This window comes from Panthera pardus, unplaced genomic scaffold, assembly GCF_024362965.1.
Source record: "Panthera pardus isolate Hobbes unplaced genomic scaffold, ASM2436296v1 HiC_scaffold_13, whole genome shotgun sequence".
Classification (NCBI taxonomy): Eukaryota; Metazoa; Chordata; class Mammalia; order Carnivora; family Felidae; genus Panthera; species Panthera pardus.
The window spans coordinates 198,964,484-198,986,173 of record NW_026526688.1 but is presented as its reverse complement, the minus strand read 5'-3'; the positions used below and the strand labels follow the sequence as shown (position 1 = coordinate 198,986,173).

The window sequence follows — 21,690 nt, the reverse complement described above, 5'->3', positions numbered from 1 at the left end:
TTTTTTAAAATTGTTTTGGCTATTTGGAGTCTTTTGTGGTTCCATACAAATTTTAAGATTGTTTGTTCTAGTTCCGTGAAAAATGTTGGTATTCTGATACGGACTGCATTAAATGTGTAAATTGCTTTGGGTAATATGGGCATTTTAACAATATTTGTCCTTCTAATCCACCAGCATGGAGTATCTTTCCATGTCTCTGTGTCGTCAATTTCTTTCATCAGTGTTTTATAGTTTTCAGAAAGAAGTTGGATCAGTAATCAAAACACTCCACGCAAACAGAAGTCCAGGACCAGATGGCTTCACAGGTGAATTTTACCAAACATTTATAAAGAAGAGTTAGTACCTATTCTTCCCAAACTGTTCCAAAAAAATAGAAAAGGAAGAAAAGCTTCCCAATTCATTCTATGAGGCCAGCATTACCCTAACACCAAAACCAGGTAAAGACACCACTAAAAAAAGAGAGAACTACAGGCCAATATCCTTGAGGAATACAGACACAAAAATTCTCAGTAAAATACGAGCAAAACGAAGCTAACAACACATGAAAAAAATCTTTCACCACAACCGAGTAGGATTTACTCCTGGGTTTCATGGGTGGTTCAAAAATTGCAAATCAACCAATGTGATACACTACATTAATAAAAGAGAAGGTAAGAACCCTATGATCCTTTTAATAGACGCAGAAAAAGCATTTGATGAAGTACAACCTACATTCACGATGAAAACCCTTAACGAAGGAGGTTTAGAGGGAACACACCTCAACATAATGGAAGCCATATATGAGAAAACCACAGTTAATATCATCCTAAATGGGGGAACACTGAGAGCTCTTCCTCTACGACCAGCAACAAGGCAGTGATGCCTCCCTCACCACTGTTATTTAACACAGTACTGAAAGCAATCAGACAACAAAAAAGAAATAAAGACATTTCCAGTCGGCAAGGAAGGAGTAAAACTTTCACTATTTGCACATGACACGATACTATACATAGAAGACCCGAAAGATTCCACCAAAGGAAAAAAAAAACTGCTAGAATGGATAAACGAGTTCTGTGAAGTTGCAGGATACAAAGTCAACGTACAGAAATCTGTTGCATTTCCATACACCAACAAAGAAGCAGCAGAAAGGGAAATTAACCAATCAATCCTATTTAAAACAGCACGAAAAACAGTAAGATATCTAGAAATAAACCTAACCGAAGAGGTGAAAGACCAGAACTCTGAAAATCAACATCCTATTTCGATCTGTTGCTTTATAACATTTTTAAACCAAAAATTTAAAAATAGAACTACTCTACCGCCCAGCAATTGCACGACTAGGTATTTATCCAGAGGATAAAAAAATTCAAAGTGTTTAAAACAACACTATCGACAAGAGCAAATTATGGAAGGAGCCCAGACGTCCATCGACGAACGAATGAGTGAAGAAGATGTGCGTGGGTGTGTGTGTGTGTGTGTGTGTGTGTGTGTGTGTGTGTGTGTTTGTGTGCGATGGATTACTACTCAGCAATCAAAAAGAATACAATCTTGCCACTTGCAACAACGTGGATGGAACCGGAAGGTATTATGCTAAGTGAAATAAGTCAGAGAAGGACAAATATCGTATGATTTCACCCATATGTGGAATTTAAGAAACACAATAGATGAACACAGGGGAAGGAAAGGAAAAATAAGATAAATACAGAGAGAGAGGCAAACCATAAGAAACTCTTAAATATAGAGAACTGAGGGTTATTGGAGGGGAGCTGGGGAGGGGAGGGGCTAAATGGCTGATGGGCATTGAGGAGGGCACTTGGGGGGATGAGCACTGGGTGTTGTATGGAAACCAATTTGACAATAAATTACATTAAAAATTTTTTTAATTAAAAAAAAAAGTATGTCTCCAGCTTTGTTCTTGAGAAGACTGATTTGGCTATCTGTGGCTTTTTGTGGTTCCACATGAATTTTGGAATTGTTTTTCTATTTCTGTACAAAATGTCTTTGGGATCTTGACAGGGATAACAACGAATCTGTAGGTTGCTTTGGACAGTACGGACATTTCAGTACCATTAAGCCTGCTAACCCATGAACACAGGATGCCTTCCCATTTTGTATTTCTGGACATGAACAGTGTCATACAGGTATGTTGACCTTGTGAAGACACCTTGAGCTGTACATGAATGGTTCACGCAACCACCCAGGTGTAGATTATGCTTCGATAAAAACAGCCATAAAAAATAAGACTGCGATGAACAAAAGGCCCATGCATTTTGTCCATGCATATATGAAAAGCAGTGAGTTCATAATGAGCCTCAATAAAAATGGAGAGAGAGAAAAAAAACTCACGGGAAGGACAACACTGAAACTTGCAAAGACACCAACTCTTCCGAGATTTGCTAGAGGGAAGGAGTTACACATTTCGTCTGCCATCTAATATGAATGTTACTTCAGAGTAACCAAGTATCAAAGAGAATGAAGGAAAGTTCTTTCACTTACTAAATACAGAAGGAGTGGTCAAATTAAAATTTACATTTTTTTTAACGTTTATTTATTTTTGAGAGAGAGAAAGAGAGAGGGAGGGAGGGAGCATGAGCAGGGGAGGGGCAGAGAGAGAGGGAGACGCAGAATCCGAAGCAGGCTCCAGGCTCCCAGCTCTCAGCACAGAGCCCGACACAGGGCTTGAACCCATGAGCTGTGAGATCATGACCTGAGCCGAAGTCGGATGCTCAACCGACTGAGCCACCCAGGCGCCCCTAAAATTGACAATTTCGCAATTCGTCAGTCAATAGTTGACTCCGGCAATGGTCATGGACAGGTGGTAAAATTACCAGGCAGACAGTTAATAAGGACTTTCACAAGGAAGGGATAAGACTGTCACTACCCAACCCACCTACGAAGCTCAGCATCACTAAACACGACATAACTCCAAACTGGATACGGGGCATAGCACCACCGGTGAAAAATCCATGCCAGAAATTATGAGAGTTATACCTAATCCACCCTTCCTATCTAACTGGGGACCTATTAGGGGGAACGAATTAAATGACAAATTAGATGACACCACAATGAAGCAATAATAAAACCTGATACAGAAACATTTTTCAGGACAACTCACCGCCTTCAAAGAGTAAATAGCATGAAAAAGTAATTTTTTAAGAGGAGCTTTGTTTGGATCCTGATTTCAACAAACAATCTACAAAAGCCATATTTTTAGGCAATGGAGGAAATCTGAATATGGACTGAATGATATTAAGTACTGACTGTTAATTTTATTAAGTGTGGTAAAGATCTCTATCTTCCACTTTATGCAAAAATTCGTTCCAAGTAGCTTGTAGATCTGAGCATAAATGGTAAGACCATACATTTTCTAGAGGAAAACTGGGACTATACTAAATTTCCTTAATGTGATCACAGGTTAACAATAAAACACTTTAGGGGGGCTGAGCAGCTCAGCAGATTAAGCGTCCAACTCTTGATTTTGACGCAGGTCATGATCTCACAGTTGGTGGGTTTGAGCCCCATGTCAGGCTCTGCACTGACAGCTGACACACAGAGTCTGCTAGGGATTCTATCTCTCTCTCCCTCTCTCTACCCCCCCCCCCCCCATCCTCTCTCTCTCTCTCTCTGTCTCAAAAATAAATAAACTTTTAAAAACTTTGTCCCTCGGGGCGCCTGGGTGGCGCAGTCGGTTAAGCATCCGACTTCAGCCAGGTCACGATCTCGCGGTCTGTGAGTTCGAGCCCCGCGTCGGGCTCTGGGCTGATAGCTCAGAGCCTGGAGCCTGTTTCAGATTCTGTGTCTCCCTCTCTCTCTCTGCCCCTCCCCCGTTCATGCTCTGTCTCTCTCTGTCCCAAAAATAAATAAAAAACGTTGAAAAAAAAATTTAAAAACTGTGTCCCTCTCTCTACTCCCCCCTCATCCTCTCTCTCTCTCTGTCTCAAAAATAAACTTTTAAAAACTTTGTCCCTCTCCCTACCCCCTCCATCCTCTCTCTCTCACTCAAAAATAAACTTAAAAACTTTAAACAACATAAATTGTAATATTAAAACTTAAGAAGTATTTCCACTGAGGTCTGGAACAAAACAAAAATGTCCTCTATCCCTGATGTAATAATTCAATCTACTAGAAAAAAAGGACAAAGGATATCAATGGTCAATAGCCTTTGCCATCTGAAATATCTTCATGACCTTACAGTAAGCAAAGATTTCTTATGCACTAGCCATAAAAAAAAACTAATAAATTAGATTAAATTCAAGAGTGTCCATTCATCAAAAGATGCCATTAAGAGGTAAAATACACAATATAGAATGGGGAAGTTATTTCTGTAAGAGCGCTAAAACCTCCGTGGTAGAGCCTTATATCCAGAGTATACAGAGTATATGACCTATTGGTCAGCAAGAGACAAATTCAATAAAAAAAAAAATTGGCAAAGAGACTTGAATAGGTATTTTGCAAAAGGCTCTCTAGAAAAAAATACTCATAAAAAAGATGAGAAAATCGTATCGCGAATGACAGAAGATGTAAATTCAATCTGCAATGAAATGTCATTGAACACGTACAAGAACAGCCCAAATCAAAACTGACAGGCAATGACCGCTGTCATTATCTTATGTGTATTATCTTATTATCATATGTGCATCAAGTCAGAATAGAAAGATATAAAGTAGAACAGCCACACAATGGAACATGGCAACAATGAAAATAAACTACAGCTACATGAAGCCCAATGAATGAAAATTACCAACAATGTTGAGGAAATGACGTCAGACACAAAATAACTTCTTTCTTGAGTCTATGCACATAAGGTTCGGAAACAGGAGAAACTAAGCTGTAGCTTTATAATTCATAATAAGGATTCTCTTCAAGGGGCAGACCCATGGTAGAGGCGTGAAGGGGTCCTAAGGGCTACTGTTGATATTCTACTCTTAATGGGCTGTTGATCACATGGGTGTGTTCACTTTCTGAAGACGTATCAAGCGTTCCACTTAGGCCTTGTGCACTTTTGCAGGTCTCACATTCCAATTAAAAAGTGAACCTTAGGGGCCCTTTCTGGCTCAGTCAGAAGAGCATGTAACTCTCAATCTCAGGGTCATGAGTTCTAGCCCCACATTGGGTGTAGCAATTACTATAAGTAAACAAATTTTCTTTGTTTTTAATTTTTTAATGTTTGTTTATTTTTGAGAGAGAGAGAGACAGAGAGAGACAGAGAGAGACAGAGAAAATGAGCGGGGGAGGGGCAGAGAGAGAGGGAGACACAGAATCGGAAGCGGGCTCCAGGCTCTGAGCTGTCCGCACAGAGCTCGATGCAAGGCTCGAACTCACAAACTGTGAGATCATGACCTGAGCCAAAGTCAGATGCTCAACCGACTGAGCTACCCAGGTGCCCCAACGTATCTTAAAAAGTTAAAATTAGCACCCATTCATAGAGCTTTATGGAAGTCCTAGCAAACTCAGAATATAGTGAACTTCTTTAACCCGGCCATACTTAAGATCAAACGTCTACAATACACATCATTCTTACTGTGAAATCTTTAGAAGCACTTCCACTGAAGTCAGGAATTAGACAAGAATGCCCTTGGGGCGCCTGGGTGGCTCAGTCGGTTGGGCGGCCGACTTCAGCTCAGGTCATGATCTCACGGTCCGTGAGTTCGAGCCCCGCGTCGGGCTCTGTGCGGACAGCTCAGAGCCTGGAGCCTGCTTCCGATTCTGTGTCTCCCTCTCTCTCTGCCCCTCCCCTGTTCATGCTCTGTCTCTCTCTGTCTCAAAAATAAATAAAACGTTAAAAAAAAAAATTTAAAGAATGCCCTCTATTACTGATGCAATGCAACAATTCAACCTATTGGGGGAAAAACGGGCAAAGGGTATGAATAGACAATGTACTTACTCATTTTGGGTATCTGAAGAAACAATAAATATCTCAAAACAGATTCAACCTCACTAGCGTCAGAACATGTCATTTAAAAAAATTCACCATACTGGCAAAAATTTAGGGTTTGATAATACCAAGTGTTGACAGGTGTAGGCGACTCTCAAGACTTGTGGGTGGGAGTGCCCATGACCCTTCAGGGGAATGATCTGTTAATACCTTAAAAATTCCAAGATGGCAAACCCTACGACCCAGCAATCCTAGAATTCTTCAGTGCGTATCCTGTGGAATGTGTCTTTCAGAAACTCCCACGGGTGCGCACAAGGAAACCCAAGGAAGAATGCTCGCATCTCCCATCAATAAGGGGATGAGTCAATAAATTGTAGCATAATCGCAGGCAACACTCTTGTAAAGCAGTTAAAATAAGTGAACTGCATCATATGAATAAACATAAAGCATAATGGGAAGTAAGAAAAGCAAGATGCAGAGGGATCTGACTTGATTTGGGTGGAGTTTAAAAATAGGATACATTGCTTTGGGTTACATAACCTTAGGCGAATTATACAAACCCCCATGGAAATGTGTGCGGTCATCTCTGGGGCAGGTGAGGAGCTGCCCAGTGTGACAGGCGAGGGGCTTCAAACGTGCCTACCACGTTTCGCTTGTTACACTGGGGAAGGAGACACTGGTGTGCATTATACTATTTCCATACCTGTGTTTGACACATTTCACAAAAAAAAAAAAAAAAAAAAAAAAAAAAAAAAAATCAATAGCAAAAGAGCGACCTTGCTCCTGAGCCCTCAAGTTCATGAAGGACCCTAGACAGACCCCTTGGGAATGTCCGGGCTCGGCTGTATCTGGTCATCTCTTAGGCGTCACAGTTTTCACACAGGTCTAGAGAGAGAGTGGTACACCCTTGAGCATCTCCCCTTCTGCGAGTTGGTCACAGCAGTCAGCCAGTCGGTGGAACCACAGCCAACCCCAGATGATGCCGGAAAAGATAAAGGACAGGGAACAGAAGCCCAAAATGGCGAAGGCTTATTAGGACAGAGCAGGTGTATTTCCGAGAACTCCAACTCTGCGGTTCGCTTGAAGCCAATTTTGCTTCCTCCCGCAGCTGTTCCCGTGGTGTCACTTGCCTGTGGAAAGCCATTTACATCTTCTTCCTTCAGAACACACGTCTGGAGCCTGATTTCTGCGTTCGTCACGCTGGAACACTGATCTGGAGTCGAGTCAAGGGACCGGGCCGGACTCCAGCTCTGAGAGCGGACTAGCTCCACAGGAATGCTAGCCAAGTGGCAGGTCGTAGGTCCCGTCACCGAAGACGCTCCTGGCTCCTCCGGCAACACCTGCCTGGACACTGGGTCCGCTGGGAGGGTGTGTCAGTGCCCTGGGGCAGCAAAGTACCACAGACTGGGGGGCTCAGACAACAGAACTTTACTCTCTCAAATCTGAGATCAATGTGTTGCAGAATGAGTTCCTTCTCTTTTTTAAAAAATTTATTTGAGAGAGAAAGAGAGAGAGAGAGAGAGAGACACGTGGGAGGGGCAGGGAGACAGGGAGAGAGAGAATCTCAAGCAGGGTCCACACCATCAGAGCAGAACCCAGTGCAGGGCTCGAACCCATGAACCATGAGATCATGTCCTGAGCCGAAACCAAGAGTCGGACACTCAACCGACTGAGCCACCCAGGCGCCCCAGAATGCACTCCTTCTAAGGCTGTGGGGGCTGGGGCTGGGGGTGGGGGTGGGGAATCTGTCCCAAATTTCTCTCCCAACTTCTGCAGGTGGCTGGTGATCTTTGGTGTTTTGGGGGATTGTAGAAGCATCCCCCCAATCCCTGCCTTCATCTCCGCATGGGAACGGTTCCCCTTGCGTACGTGTCTGTGCCCAAACTTCCCTTGTTCGTGAGGGCACAGACGTATCAGATTAGGGCTCACCCTGCCGATCCCGCTTTAACCCTATTCTGTAAAGACCCTATCTCCAAACAAGGTCACAGTCTGAGGCCTTGGAGGTGAGGACTTCAGCATTTGGATTTCGAGAGGATACGATTCAACACATCCCCTAACTTGTCTGACTAAAGCAGAGACTGCATGGGGGCCTCAGCTACATCATAGCACAGTCAGGCCATGTTAACGAGGGACTGCTTCTTGTTCACGAATGAGTCCCCAGAACCCAGTTCAAAGCCTGGATTTGGTAGAAACCATGTAAATTGTTTGCTAAACAAATGAGTAAATGTTTTCTAATGCCTTTGGAGGGGCGCCTGGGTGGCTCAGTCGGTTGAGCGTCCGACTTCGGCTCAGGTCATGATCTCCCAGTTTGTGGGTTCAAGCCCCATGTCAGGCTCTGTGCTGACAGCTCGGTGCCTGGAGCCTGCTTCGGGTTCTGTCTCTCTCTCTCTCTCTCTCTCTCTCTCTCAAAAAATAAATAAACATTAAAAAAAGGTCTTAATGCCTTTGGATTCTGTCATTTTTGGTGCATATTCCTTTCTCCTTCACTGGCTGACAGAACGTCTTTGTGTTCCCTCCTCTCCTCCACACATTGGATCAGGCACAGTCCCCTCCATCCAAGACAGGTACTGAATGACAACAACAACTAACATGTTTCCAGCTCGCTCTCTCTGTGCCAGGGACTCTGCTACGAGTTTTGCACGGAATGGATCATCTAATTCTCATGACAACCTCGCAAGTTAAATACAACCAGCTGTGTTCTACAGGTGAGAAAACTGAGTCACGGTGACTTTCAGTAACTTGCCCAGAGTCATGCAAAGCGGTGGGGCGACTATACTGGCAAAGGGCAGGGATGCGTCTGCCCTGTCTACCCCTTCCCTCTGGGCTTAGATACTGTCTGTGGCACAGCAGGAACTCCAGCATTAACACGGCCAATGTGCTTTTTATTTTTTTTTAATTTTTTTTTTTTGCATTTATTTAATTTTGAGAGACAGAGAGAGACAGCGGGAGCAGGGGAGGGGCAGAAAGAGAGGGAGACACAGAATCCGAAGCAGGCTCCATCCAGGCTCTGAGCTGTCAGCACAGAGCCGGATGTGGGGCTCGAACCCATGAACCATGAGATCATGACCTGAGCCGAAGTCGGATGCTGGCCCGACTGATCTTTCTCTTTTTTTTTTTGTTTTTAATTTTTTTTTTTTTTTTTTGGCCATGTGCTTTTTAGTGTTAGAAGCAGAACACTCACGATAATAAAAAGGGACACTGCATTGAGGGGACACTGGAAAAACAGTGCAGCTCTGGGCACACTGGGACTAAGTAAAGTAAGGTTACTTTATCAACAAGTATCTGTCAAATGACATGAACTCGGACCTGTCCTACTTGAGGGTATAGAGCTTAATCACCACATAGCACTTAGCAAGATGGATTTGCAAACACATGGGGCTTTTGCTAGAAAAGCCTGCTCCTGGCTTTTCTACAGCAGTTCCCATCAGACAGGAATTTCTGTTGCAATTCTACCATTGCACAGACAGTTATTCAGCTCAAGAGGGTGGAAATGTAAATTAAAGAAAAAAAATTTTTAAAAAAACCTCTCTGAGAAGGCTAAGTCATTATGATCTGTAATTGGGGTACAAGATGGGATAAAATTTGTATTCTATCAGAGATGATGATAAAGGAGTCATTTCTATCGCTCCGTTCTTGAAAACAATAACGGAGTTTCCAATGAATGTTCATATCAATAATGGTCTTAATTATTCATTCCCTTTTTGTGAGCCAAATGCCTTTTCTTTCGGCATACACAAAAGAGGGAATTTTAGTTTCTTTCTTTCTTCATTCTCTTCCTTCTTTCCTCCCTCCCCGCCCCCCACCTTTCAGAGAAACAACATGAATACATAAAGTCCAGAATCCGTGCACCGGATCCCCTGCTGCGGAAAGGTGCAGACCCTCCTGGGGAGCCACGGGGCATGCCCCGAATCTTCCTGGCATGACAGCATCTCGGGATTGAGAGGAATCTCATCCTCTTGCACCCGTGTTCCTGCATTGCTGCCTCTCTGATCAGTGGCCATTCTGGGTTGGACACTTCCTGTGGCCCATGCCAGCTGTCCTTCCAGCTCTCCAGAGGATGCTTAGCTCCGCTCGTGTAATTTGGGCCTCGGTAGCAAGAACCCAGGGACCACTGGCTGTACCGGCCTTGTCACTTCACAACTGTGTGGCCTTGTGCAAATAACTCAACCTCTCTGTGCCTCACCTCAGAGGACACACATGGAAACCCTCTGACTTCTCTTTGGACTATTCAGTGGTTTTATTTTTTTTTTAATTTTTTAAAATGTTTTTATTTATTTTTGAGACAGAGAGAGACAGAGCACGAGCAGATCTCACAGACCGCGAGATCGTGACCTGAGCCGAAGTCGGACGCTCAACCGACTGAGCCGCCCAGGCGCCCCTCGGTGTTTTCATTTTTAAAAAACTGAATTAGACATTCAATTGTAAGATCCAAACACTTCACATAAAAACCCAGATTCCTGGCTTCTTCAGAAGAGCAACGATCTGGCCACCCTTGACAGTTTCCTCCAGGGGCGACAATGTGCTGGAGCTGGGTGGTGGCCGCCCGCCCCGGCTGGGACAGATGCCTCCAGAAAACAAAGGCACCAACCACCAGAAGGAGGCTCCCCTCATTCCTGTGAGTGCCGTCCCAAGGGCAGCTGAGCTGGGGACTGTGACATACACTCGACCCTCATCCTGTTGGTAGTAGCTGGGTGTCTGGACCAATCCCTTTGTCTGGGATGTTCTCCCAACTAACTTTACTCTTTGAAAGCATAGCCATCCTTCAAGACCATGTTCATGGACCGCCTCCTCCACGCTGCCTTCCTCTATCCCTGTAACCCCCAGATCCAAGGCAGTCTCCCTCTTTTCACTGCCTCTAACTCCTAGACTCAACACTGCTATGCCCCTTTTCACCTCCCACCTAACCGTGAACGAACACACACACACACACACACACACACACACACACACACACCAGACTACAGGCTTCTGGACAGTACAGGCTCTAATTCATTTGTGTTCCCCAATGTAGCACAATCTGTCAATGGTGGGCAGAATAATGGCTCCCCAAAGATGCCCACATCCTACCTGCTGGAATCTATGAATGTCGCCTTACGAGGCAAAGAGTAATTAATGTAGCAGGTGGAATTGTGGTTGGTAATCGGCTGACATCTGGTTAGGGATATTTTTTCTGGATTATCCGGGCGGGCCCGAGGTAATCACGAGGATCCTAAAATGTACAGAGGGAAGCAGGGAAGTCAGAGTGATGTACCATGAGAGGTCTCAACCGGCCACTGCTGGCTTTGAAAAGAGAACGAAGCCACAAGCCCAGGAATGCAGGCAACTCACAGAAGCTGCAAAAGGCAAGAAACAAGATCCTCCCCTGGAGCCTCCGGAAGGCAGCAGCCTTGCTGACGCTTTAATACCAGCCCAGCGAGACGCGTTCCAGATGCCTGATGACCAGAACTACTGGAAAATTAATTCGTGTTGCTTTAAGTCAGTGGTGATGGTAATTTGTTAGGGCAGCAATAGGAACCTGATACACCCACTTTCCACACACGGTAGGTGCTCAATATACGCCTACAGATGCTGAATCTGACAGCATCTTCTTCCCCTGGGTCCCAGAATCCCACAAAGACAAGGATGCTTTGGCCCTCACCCCACACTGTTGACTCACCAGGGCACACAAGTGAACTAATGAGAAACCTACTCGGAACAGAGGGAGCAGCCGGAAAACAGGAGGAGTGTGTGCAATGTGGCTTCAGAAGATGGGGGCTAGAATCTTGGCCCATCACGTCATACCTATGGTAACCTCAGGTCGAGTTTCTTCCCTGGTGAGTCTCAGTCTCCTCGCCTGTAAAAGGGGGCCAGCAGCACTCCCTAGAGAATTACTGTGATACGTAGCTGGCACACCCATGAAATCTATTTCAAATGCTTCACACACACGTCCCCATACACACCACATACTCATTGTAAACTCCTAGGATAGCGTTTCAACCCACTCTCTGCTGCTGACAGTGGGTTCTGTAACCAGGGCAATATTTCTGCCTCTCAACCAAGACGTGCTCGAGTGGTGGATTAGCCCTGGGGCTGTACTTATTCCATGGGTCCTTCTGTTACATGAGTAATACCTGGAGATCTTAACGCCCTGACTCTTGTCCTACACTACTGTGACGAAAACAACTCTCTGCTCTAAGTCACTGACTTGAACACCCATTGTACCCATCGCCATGCACACCTTTTGCACTGCAACTTTTTGGCTCCTCCCATGAAGGGATGGAACCCATCTGCCCCCTCCTTGCATCTGAGAGGGCTTGAAGATTTGATTTAGCCAATGAAATGTGGTGATAATCATAGTGTGCCCCTCACCAGGCTGGGCCAAGAGGCCTTATATAACAAAGCCCCTTCTCCTGGGACCTTGCATGATCTATGAACAAACACAGGCTAGCCAGTTGACAGATGAGAGACCGTGTCAAATAGATTATTCACCCCAGCCAAGGCCATCCCAGACCAGCCACTGTCTAGCTGAGCCTCCAGCTGAATGCAGACACCTGCGTGAACCCACACAAAATGAGCTGAGCCTAGTCCAAATCAGCAAGAATGACCAGCCAACTTGCAGATTCTTACGCAATGATAAAAGTTTATTGTGAAAAGCCCCTGAGTTTCGGGGAGGTTTGTTATGCAGCAATAGCTAACTGATACACATTGCTTTCTTACTCATTAGTGACTAGAGAAGCATCTAAATCGCATATCCAGATGACTAATGACTGAGTGACTGGGTGCCACTGGCATACGAACCTTTAAAGCCTTTAGAAGCTATAAAAACTACTCCTCTGAAAAGAATCTGATCAGAATCAACCACGTTAGAGACGAAAATTCACGTATCGCTTCATGAAAATAGGCCCAGCTCCCAGATTCCCCTTCTACCTGTACTTTAGTGCCTGGAGTCTGGAGCATCGGTGACAAAAACAGGATTGGCAGGAACAGGGGGTGCCTGGGAAGACCCTAACAGTCCACTGGGGGGCAGTCGGAGATTCTTCCTTTGTGGATATGACGAATTCCCACCGAAACGGCCCCCTTCTAGGTGGAGCTAATGTGTCTTCTTGAGCAAGGGAGGAGTCGGACGGTACCATTTAAATTCTACAAACGCGGCAAGTGATGTCATCAACAAGTCAGAATAGCAAGTCCTGCAACCTTCCCTGGATCTTTCTGCCCACAGACAAGCTGACTCATCAATAATTCATGGCAAACTGCCTTTCTGATAAATCCAAAAACTAACCGAAAGGCTACTGTACCCCGGGAAGAAGCGACACCACAATCACTGAAACAGGCAGGGAGATCTGAGACATCCTCTTCCCAGAATGCCTCCCCCTCCCCCACGGCGCCACAGGATCAGGGAGACCACCTAGCTCCCAGTTTCTTCCATGGGAGGGTTGACTCACATATCCAGCGCCCCAACTTTTTTAAGGCGGGGGTGGGAGGGGGTCCCTGGAGAACTGGCTTTTGTCTTTCCAGTCTTGAATACCACTCTGGCAAGTCTAGCCACCTGAGGGAAAATAAAGGTAATGGTTTGGGCTGGTAGATACCAGAGACCCACTCCTCTGCTCAGCACAGAGTGTGCAAACAGAGCATCCCATCTCTCTGCTTCCTCCTGGGGAGAGAAACAATTGATGTGTGCATTAAATGCACCAACTTCTCCAGGGGTCCCCAAAGAACAGGCATCTGACCTTCCAGTCTTGAAGCCCTGACAGGTCTGGTATAGTGTAGTTACCTAGGAACAGAGTCGGTGGTTTGGACTGGTAAACATCTCCCGGCTCAACAAGACCAACTGGACAAAAGCCACAGCTGCAAGCTTCTCCCTGTCCAGGGAAAGAATGGGTAGAAACCCCCAGATTATCTGGCTAGGCTGATTGGTGAAGTCTCCTACCCGTATGAGGCCAGTCGGTAAATACTGGGAGAGTTGCCTGCTTTGTGTAATGCACAGACACCAACAGAGAGTCAAGGAAAATAAAGAATCAGGCAAAGATGTTCCACATAAAGTAGCAAGATAAACCTCCAGAATCTGACCATAATGAGGCAGAGTTAGATGATTTATCTGACAGAGAAGTCAGACTAATTGTCATAAATATATTCACCACGGTCAAGATAATAGCATATGCACAATGTGAGAATTTTAACAAAGAGACAGAAAATATTTTTTTTAAATACCAAACAGAAATCACGGAGCTGAAGGACACAGTAACTTACCTGAAAATTCACCCGAGGGGTACAGCTTTAATTAGATAAAGCCGAAGAAAGGATCAGTGAATTCAAAGACAGGTCATTGGAAATAATTCAATCAGAGAAGCAAAAAAGAAAAGGAGTATGTATTAATAAAGCCTTAGGGATTTATTCTTGTCATTTTTTGTTCTTTTTTTTATAACTTTTTTTATTTGAGAGAGAGAGCATGTATGCACAAGGTGGGGGAGGGACAGGAAGAGAAGCGGACAGAGGGTCTGAAGCGGGCTACATGCTGACAGCACAGAACCTGATGCAGGGCTCGAACTCACAAACCACAAGATCATGACGTGAGCTGAAGTTAGATGCTTAACCAACTGAGCCACCCAGGAGCCACCCAGGCTCCCCAAGCTTTACAGACTCTTAAGATAACCTCAAATGAGTAATGTATGCATTACAGGAATCCCAGAAGGAAGAAAGAAAGGGCCGGGAAGATTATTTAAGGAAACAATGGCTGAAAACTCGCTAAGATTTCTCTCTGGGGGAAAGAAATGAACATCCAGATCTAAGAAGCCCAAAAGATAACACATAAGAGGAACCCAAAGAAATCTACACTGAGACACATTATAATCCAATTGTCAAAAGTCAACGATAAAGAGACCATGTTGAAAGAAGCAAGAGAAACGTGACTCGTCATGTACAAGGGGATTCCCATAAAACAGTCAGCAGACTTTTTGGCAAAAACGTTGCAGGTCAGAAGGGAGTGGCAGGGTATATTCAAAGTGTCCAAAGGAAAGAAACCATTCCAACCAAAAGTACTATAAATTGTCCTTCAAAAATTAAGGAAAGATAAATACTTTCCCCCCAAAAAACAGAAGCTAAGGAGGTTCATCACCAGTGGAACTACCTTACAGAAAATACTAATGTCTTTTGTCCTTCAAGATAAAACAAAAGGACACTTAAGAGTGCACCATGGCATGAGAAAATATGAACCTTGTCGGTAGAGGTAAATACGTAGACATATACATAGACATATACAGATGAGTGCACTACGACACAGCGGTGACTAAATCACTTCTCATTCCAGTACAACAGTTAAAAGACAAAAGTATTAAAGACAACTATAATGAAAAAACATCTTGAAAGGTAAACAGTATGAAGAGATACAGACTGTGACCACAATAACATAAAGCATGGAGAGGGATAAATTAAAGTACAGCATTTTTGATGTGCACTTGAGCTTAAGTCGTTTGCTTAAAACGCTGTTGTAATTGTGAAATAGTTTGTCTGGTCCCCAGGGTAACTACATCACACACAAATACCTACAGAAGTTACACAACAGATAAGGAGAATCAAAGCAGATCAATGCAAAAAAAATCAACACAACACAAAGGAAGACAGCAAGAGAGGAAGACAGGTAAATGAATTGCCAGACTGACAGAAAACCAACAAACTTTCAATAACAAATACTTTCCTATCAATAGGTATTTTAAGTGTAAATAGATTAAACTCACCAATCAAAAGATACACAGGAGCTGAATGATTTTTTAAATTTTTTAGTTTAAATTTTAGTTACCCTACAGCAGAGTATTGGTTTCAGGAGTAGAATTCAGTGATTTGTCACTTACATACAACACCCACTCACTGCTCATCACAAGTGTCCTCCTTAATGCCCCCCACCCATCTAGCCCATCCCCCACCCATCTCCCTCCACCAACCCTCAGTTTGTTCTCTCTTGTTAAGAGTCTCTTGTGGTTTGTTTCCCTCTCCTCATTACCCCCCTTCCCCTATGTTCATCTGTTTTGTTCTTAAATTCCACGTATGAGTGAAATCATATGGTATTTGTCTTTCTCTGACCTATTTCAGTTAGAATAATTAAAAAAAAACACAATTATATGCTGCCTATAGGAAACCCACTTTACACTTAAGGACACATTTAGGCTAAAAGTGAAGAAATGGGTAAATATATTCCATATAAAAGATAACCAGAAGAAATCAGGAGTGGCTGTGCTTAGACAAAATGAACTTTAAGTCAAAGACTGTCACAAAAGGTAAAGATTAAACACTATACAATGATAAAACAGTCCATCCACAAGGAAAATACAATTATAAATATATACACACCCAACATCAGAGCACCTAAACACGGAAAGCAAACATTGGCAGAAGTGAAGAAAGAAATAGGCAGCCGTCTAATAATTGTAGGAGACTCCAACACTCCACTTTCAATTATGGACAGAAAATTGAGACCAAAGAGCATTAAGGAAATAGAAGACTCGAGTAACACTGTCGACAAATGGACCTACCAGACATAAACTGAATGTTCTACCCAGCGGCAGCAGAATACAGATTCTTTCCAAGCACACAGAGAACTTTCTCCAGGATAGATCCCATGTTAAGTCATAAAACAAGTCCTAAGGAATTTAAGAAGACTGAAAGCATATTAAGTATTTTTTCTGACAAAAATGGAAAACTAGAAATTAATAGCAGAAGGAAAGCTGGAAAATTCACCAGTCTGTGGATATTAAACAATATATTTGTGAGCAATCACTGGGTTAAAGAAGAAATCAAAAAGGAAATTAGAAAATACCTCGAGACAAATATGAAAATATATCAAAACTTCTGGGAGGCAGCAAAAGTAGTACTAAGACTGAGGTTCATAGTAATAAGCACCTACATTAAAAAGGAAGAAAGCTCTGAAGTAAAAACCTAATTTTACATCTCAAGTTGCAAGACAAAGAAGAATAAATGAAGCCCAAATTTAAGAGAAGGAAGGAAACAACAAATATTACAGCAGAAATAAATGAAATTAAGCATAGATCAAAACAGAAAAAAAAACAATGAAACTAAAATTGGTTTTTTGAAAACATAAACAAAATTGGCAAACCTTTAGCTACACTAAGTATGAAAAAAGAGAGAAGTGTCAGATTAAAAACCCACAAATGAGGGGCGCCTGGGTGGCTCAGTCGGTTAAGCGTCCGACTTTGGCTCAGGTCACGATCTCGTGGTCTGTGAGTTCGAGCCCCGCGTCGGGCTCTGTGCTGACAGCTCAGAGCCTGGAGCCTGCTTCCGATTCTGTGTCTCCCTCTCTCTGACCCTCCCCTGTTCTTGCTCTGTCTCTCCCTGTCTCAAAAATAAAAAAATAAACATTAAAAAAAAAATTAAAAAAACAAAACAAACCACAAATGAAAGAAGAGACATAACACCTTATGCCACAGAAATAAAAAGATCGTAAGAGACCAGCAGGAACAATCATACATCAACAAACTGGATAAACTTAGAAGACAGGGATAAATTTCTGGGAACATACAACCTACCAAGAATAAGTCATGAAAAAATAGAAAATCGACAGAATCTATAACTAATATGGAGACTGAATCAATAATCAAAACCTCCAAACAAAGAAAAGCCCAGGACCAGATGATTTCAATGGTCAATTCCTTTTTTTTTATTTTTTGAATTTTTTTTTTATTTTTGAGAGAGAGAGAGAGAGACAGCACAAGTGCTGTGAGCCAGAGAGAGAGGGAGACACAGAATTTGAAGCAGGCTCCAGGCTCTGAGCTGTTGAGACAGAGCCTAATGTGGGGCTCGAACCCATGAGCCGTGAGATCATGACTTGAGCTAAGTTGGACCCTTAACCTACTGAGCCATGCCCCTCAATGGTCAATTCTACCAAGCATTTAAAGAACAATTAACACCAATCCTTCTCAAAATCTTCAAAAAAGCTGAAATGGAAGAAACACTTCCAAATTCATTTTATGAGTCATGCATTACCCTGATACCATAGCCAGACAAAGACACCACAAGAAAACTCCAGGCCAATATCCCTGACGAATATGGATGAAAAAATCCTCAACAAAACACTATAGCACAGTAAATACAACAGCACAATAAAGGGATCATACACCATGACCAAGTGGTTTTATTTCTGAGACATAAGAATGGATTAACATAAACAAATCAACTACTGTGATACTTCAGATTAACAGAATGAGAGATAAAAATCACATGATATCTCAATAGATGGAGAAAAAGCATCTGACAATATTCAACACTCTTTCATAATAAACGCTCTGATAAACAAACTAGGAACAGAAGTAAACTACCTCAATGTAATAAAAGTCATACATGACAAGCCTACAGCTAACATCATCCTCATAATATTCAGTAGGTATTATGCTAAGTGAAATAAGTCAGACAGAGAAAGACAAGTATCGTATGATTTCACTTATATGTGGAATCTAAAAAACAAAACAAAACAAACAAAAGCAGAAACAGACCAATAAATACAGAGAACAAACTCATGGTTGCCACAGGTGGGTGATAGGCAAAAAGGAGTGAAGGAGAGTGAGAAGCATAGGTTTCTAGTTATGGAATAAATAACTCATGAGGATGAAAGATACAGCATAGAGAATATAGTCGATGGTATTATAATAGCATTGTATGATGACAGATAGTAGCTATACCTGTAAACGTAGCAGAATACATAAAGTTGAATTACTATGTTGTACACATGAAACATTGTGTGACAACTATACTTCAATAAAAGATACATACATACATAAAGCGGGGGGTGGGGGGAACTGAAAGCTTTTTCTCTAAGATCAATTTCAAGAGCAAGGCAAAGATACCCCCCATCACCACTTATATTCAACAGAGTAGTGGTGATTCTAGACAAAGCAATTAGGCAAGAAAAAGAAATAAAAAGAATCAAAACTGAAAAAAAAGAAAACTGTCCCTGTTTGCAGATGACATGTTCTTAAATATATTTAAAAAAAAAAAACGAAGTTTTACAGATTTTAAGTTTTGTAAACTACAGTTTTATGGTTATATAGTAAAAATAACCTTTAGAACTAATAAATCCAGTACAGTTAAAGAATACAAAATCAATACACAAGAATTGGTTGTGATTCTATGCACTAATAATGAACTATCTGAAAAAGAAATTCGAGAAATAATCCCATTTACAACAGTACCAAAACGAATAAAATACTTAGGATAAAATTAACTAAGAAGGTGGAAGACTTGTATCCTGAAAACTATAAAACACGGAATGAAAGAAATAAAACACGATACAAATGGAAAAGCATCTGTTTCATGGATTGGTAGACATTATTATCAAAATGTCCTTACTATCTAAAGCAATCTACAGATTCCATAAAATTCCTAGGAAAATCCCACTGGCAGTTTTTACAATTTTAATATTCATATGAAATAATTTTAGAAAAAACAATTTTAATATTCATATGAAACCACAAACAGCCAAATCAATCTCGAGAAATAAGAACAAAGCTAGAATTTACTAGCATAAAGACAGACATAAAGACGATAGAACAGAATAGAGAACCCAGAAGTAATTCCATACATATGATCCACTGATCTTTGACAAGGACAAGAGTACACATCTATGATATCTCAATAGATGGAGATTGGAAAAGGATAGTCTCTTAAAAAAAATGATGTTAGGAAAACTGGATATTTATATGGAAAAGAATGGAATTGGACCTTTATCTTACACCATACACAAAAATCAACTCAAAAGGGACTGTAGACATAAACATAAAACTCATAGATTGTAGAAGAAAACATAGGGGAAAACTTCTTAACAGCAATCTTTAAGATGATATGTTGGATATGGCACCAAAAGCACAGGCAACAAAAATAAGAATAAACAATTGGGAGTACATTAAAAATAAAAAGCTTCTGCACATCAAATAATCAACAAAGTGAAAAGGGAGAACCCACAGAATGGGAGAAAATATCACAAACTATATATTTTTGATAAGGGGCTCGTCTCCAAAATATATAAGGAGTTTCTACAACTCAATAGTTTAAAAAAAAAAACTCTAATAACCCAATTTTATTTCTTTTTTAAAGTTTTTTATTGTTTATTTTTGAGAGACAGAGAGAGAAAGAGAGAGACAGACAGACAGAGTGTGAGCAAAGGAGGGGCAGAGAGAAAGGGAGACAGAATCTGAAACAGGCTCCAGGCTCTGAGCTGTCAGCACAGAGTCCGACACGGGGCTCAAACTCACGAGCCGTGAGATCATGACCTGAGCCAAAGTCAGACACTTAACCAACTGAGCCACCTAGGCGCCCCCCTAATAACCCTATTATCAGATGGGCAAAGGACTTGAGTAGGCATTTCTCCATAGAAGGCATACAAATGTCCACAGGATATATGAAAAAATATTCAACATCACTAAACATGAGGTAAATGCAAACCAAAACTACAATGGGATACCATTTCACAACTGTCACTATGGCCGTTACACTAAAGCAAAAAACAAGACTGGTGATGAGTCGGAGAAATTTCAACCTCTGGCCACTGCTGGTAGGAACGCAGAACAGCATAGCTGCTATGGAAAACAGTATGGAGGTTCCTCAAAAAGTTGAAACCAGAATTACCATATGACCCAGCAATCCCACCGCTGGGCACTGATCCAAAAGAATTGAAAGCAGAATCGCAAAGAGATGTTAACACTCTCCTGTTCACTGCAACACTATTCACAGTAGCCAAGAGGCAGTAACAACATAAATGTGTACCAAGTGATGAATGAGGAACTAAAATGTAGTATATAAGTACAATGGAATACTATTCAGACTTTTTTTCTGCAAATTCTTATTTAAATTCCAGTTGGTGAACATGTATTATAATATTAGTTTCAGGTGGATCATCACTTCCATACAACAGCCGGGGCTGATCACAAGTACACTCCTTGGTCCCCATCACCTCATTCACCCATCCCCCTCACCCACCTCCCTTCTGGCGACATCAGGTTGTTCTCTATAGTTAAGAGTCTGTTTCTTGGTTTGCCTCTCTTTTTTTTTCACCCCTCTGTGTTCATTTGTTTTTTCTTAAATTCCACACACGAGTGAGATCATAAGGTATTTGTCTTTCTCTGACTTATTTCACCTAGCATCATACTGTCTAACTCCATCCACATCACTGCAAATGGCAAGACGTCATTCTTTTATGTGTAATATTCCAATATTCCATTATATGTGTGTGTATGTATATATATCATATACCACATCGACCTTGTCCATTCATTAGTCAATGGACGCTTGGGGTCTTTCCATAATTTGACTATTGTGGATAATGCGGCCATAAACATCGGGGTGCATACATCCCTTCGAATCGGTATTTTTGGATTCTTGGGGTAAATACCTAGTAGTGCAATTGCTGGATCACAGGGTAGTTCTATTTTTAACTTTCTGAGGAACCTCCACTCTGTTTTCCAGAGGGGCTGCACCAGTTTGCATTCCCACCAACAGTTACATTGTATGAGTTCCCCTTTCTCCACATCCTTGTCAACGTTTATTGTTTCCTGTTGTTGATTTCAGCCATTCTGAGCGGTATGAGGTGGTATCGGTATCTCATTGTGGTTTTGATGTGAATTTCCCTGATGATGAGTGATACTGAGCATCTTTTCAGGTGCCTGTTGGCCACCTGTACGTCTTCTCCAGAAAAACGTCTATTCACGTCTTCTGTCCATTTTTTAACTGGATTATTTGTTTTGGCAGTGTTGAGTGGTATGTGTTCTTTATGTATTTTGGATACTAACCTTTAAAAAAAAGGGGAAATTCTGTAACATGTGACAGTCTGGATAAACCTTGAGGACAGTATGCTAAGTGAA

At 42.1% G+C, this 21,690-nt stretch overlaps 1 protein-coding gene across 6 annotated transcripts in view; it reads right to left on the bottom strand.

Annotated features, from left to right (window-relative positions):
* The window catches only part of STK32B (serine/threonine kinase 32B), a 397,674-nt gene that overhangs the window by 333,761 nt on the left and 42,223 nt on the right, over positions 1–21,690 (bottom strand). The window contains exon 1 of one of the 6 annotated variants that reach the window (XM_053901700.1): positions 13,605–13,673. The exons of the other annotated variants lie outside the window; for them this stretch is intronic. The gene's annotated coding sequence lies outside the window, so the exon portion shown is untranslated. Of the gene's footprint in view, positions 1–13,604; positions 13,674–21,690 lie in introns of those variants that run through there. 6 annotated transcript variants of the gene reach the window in all.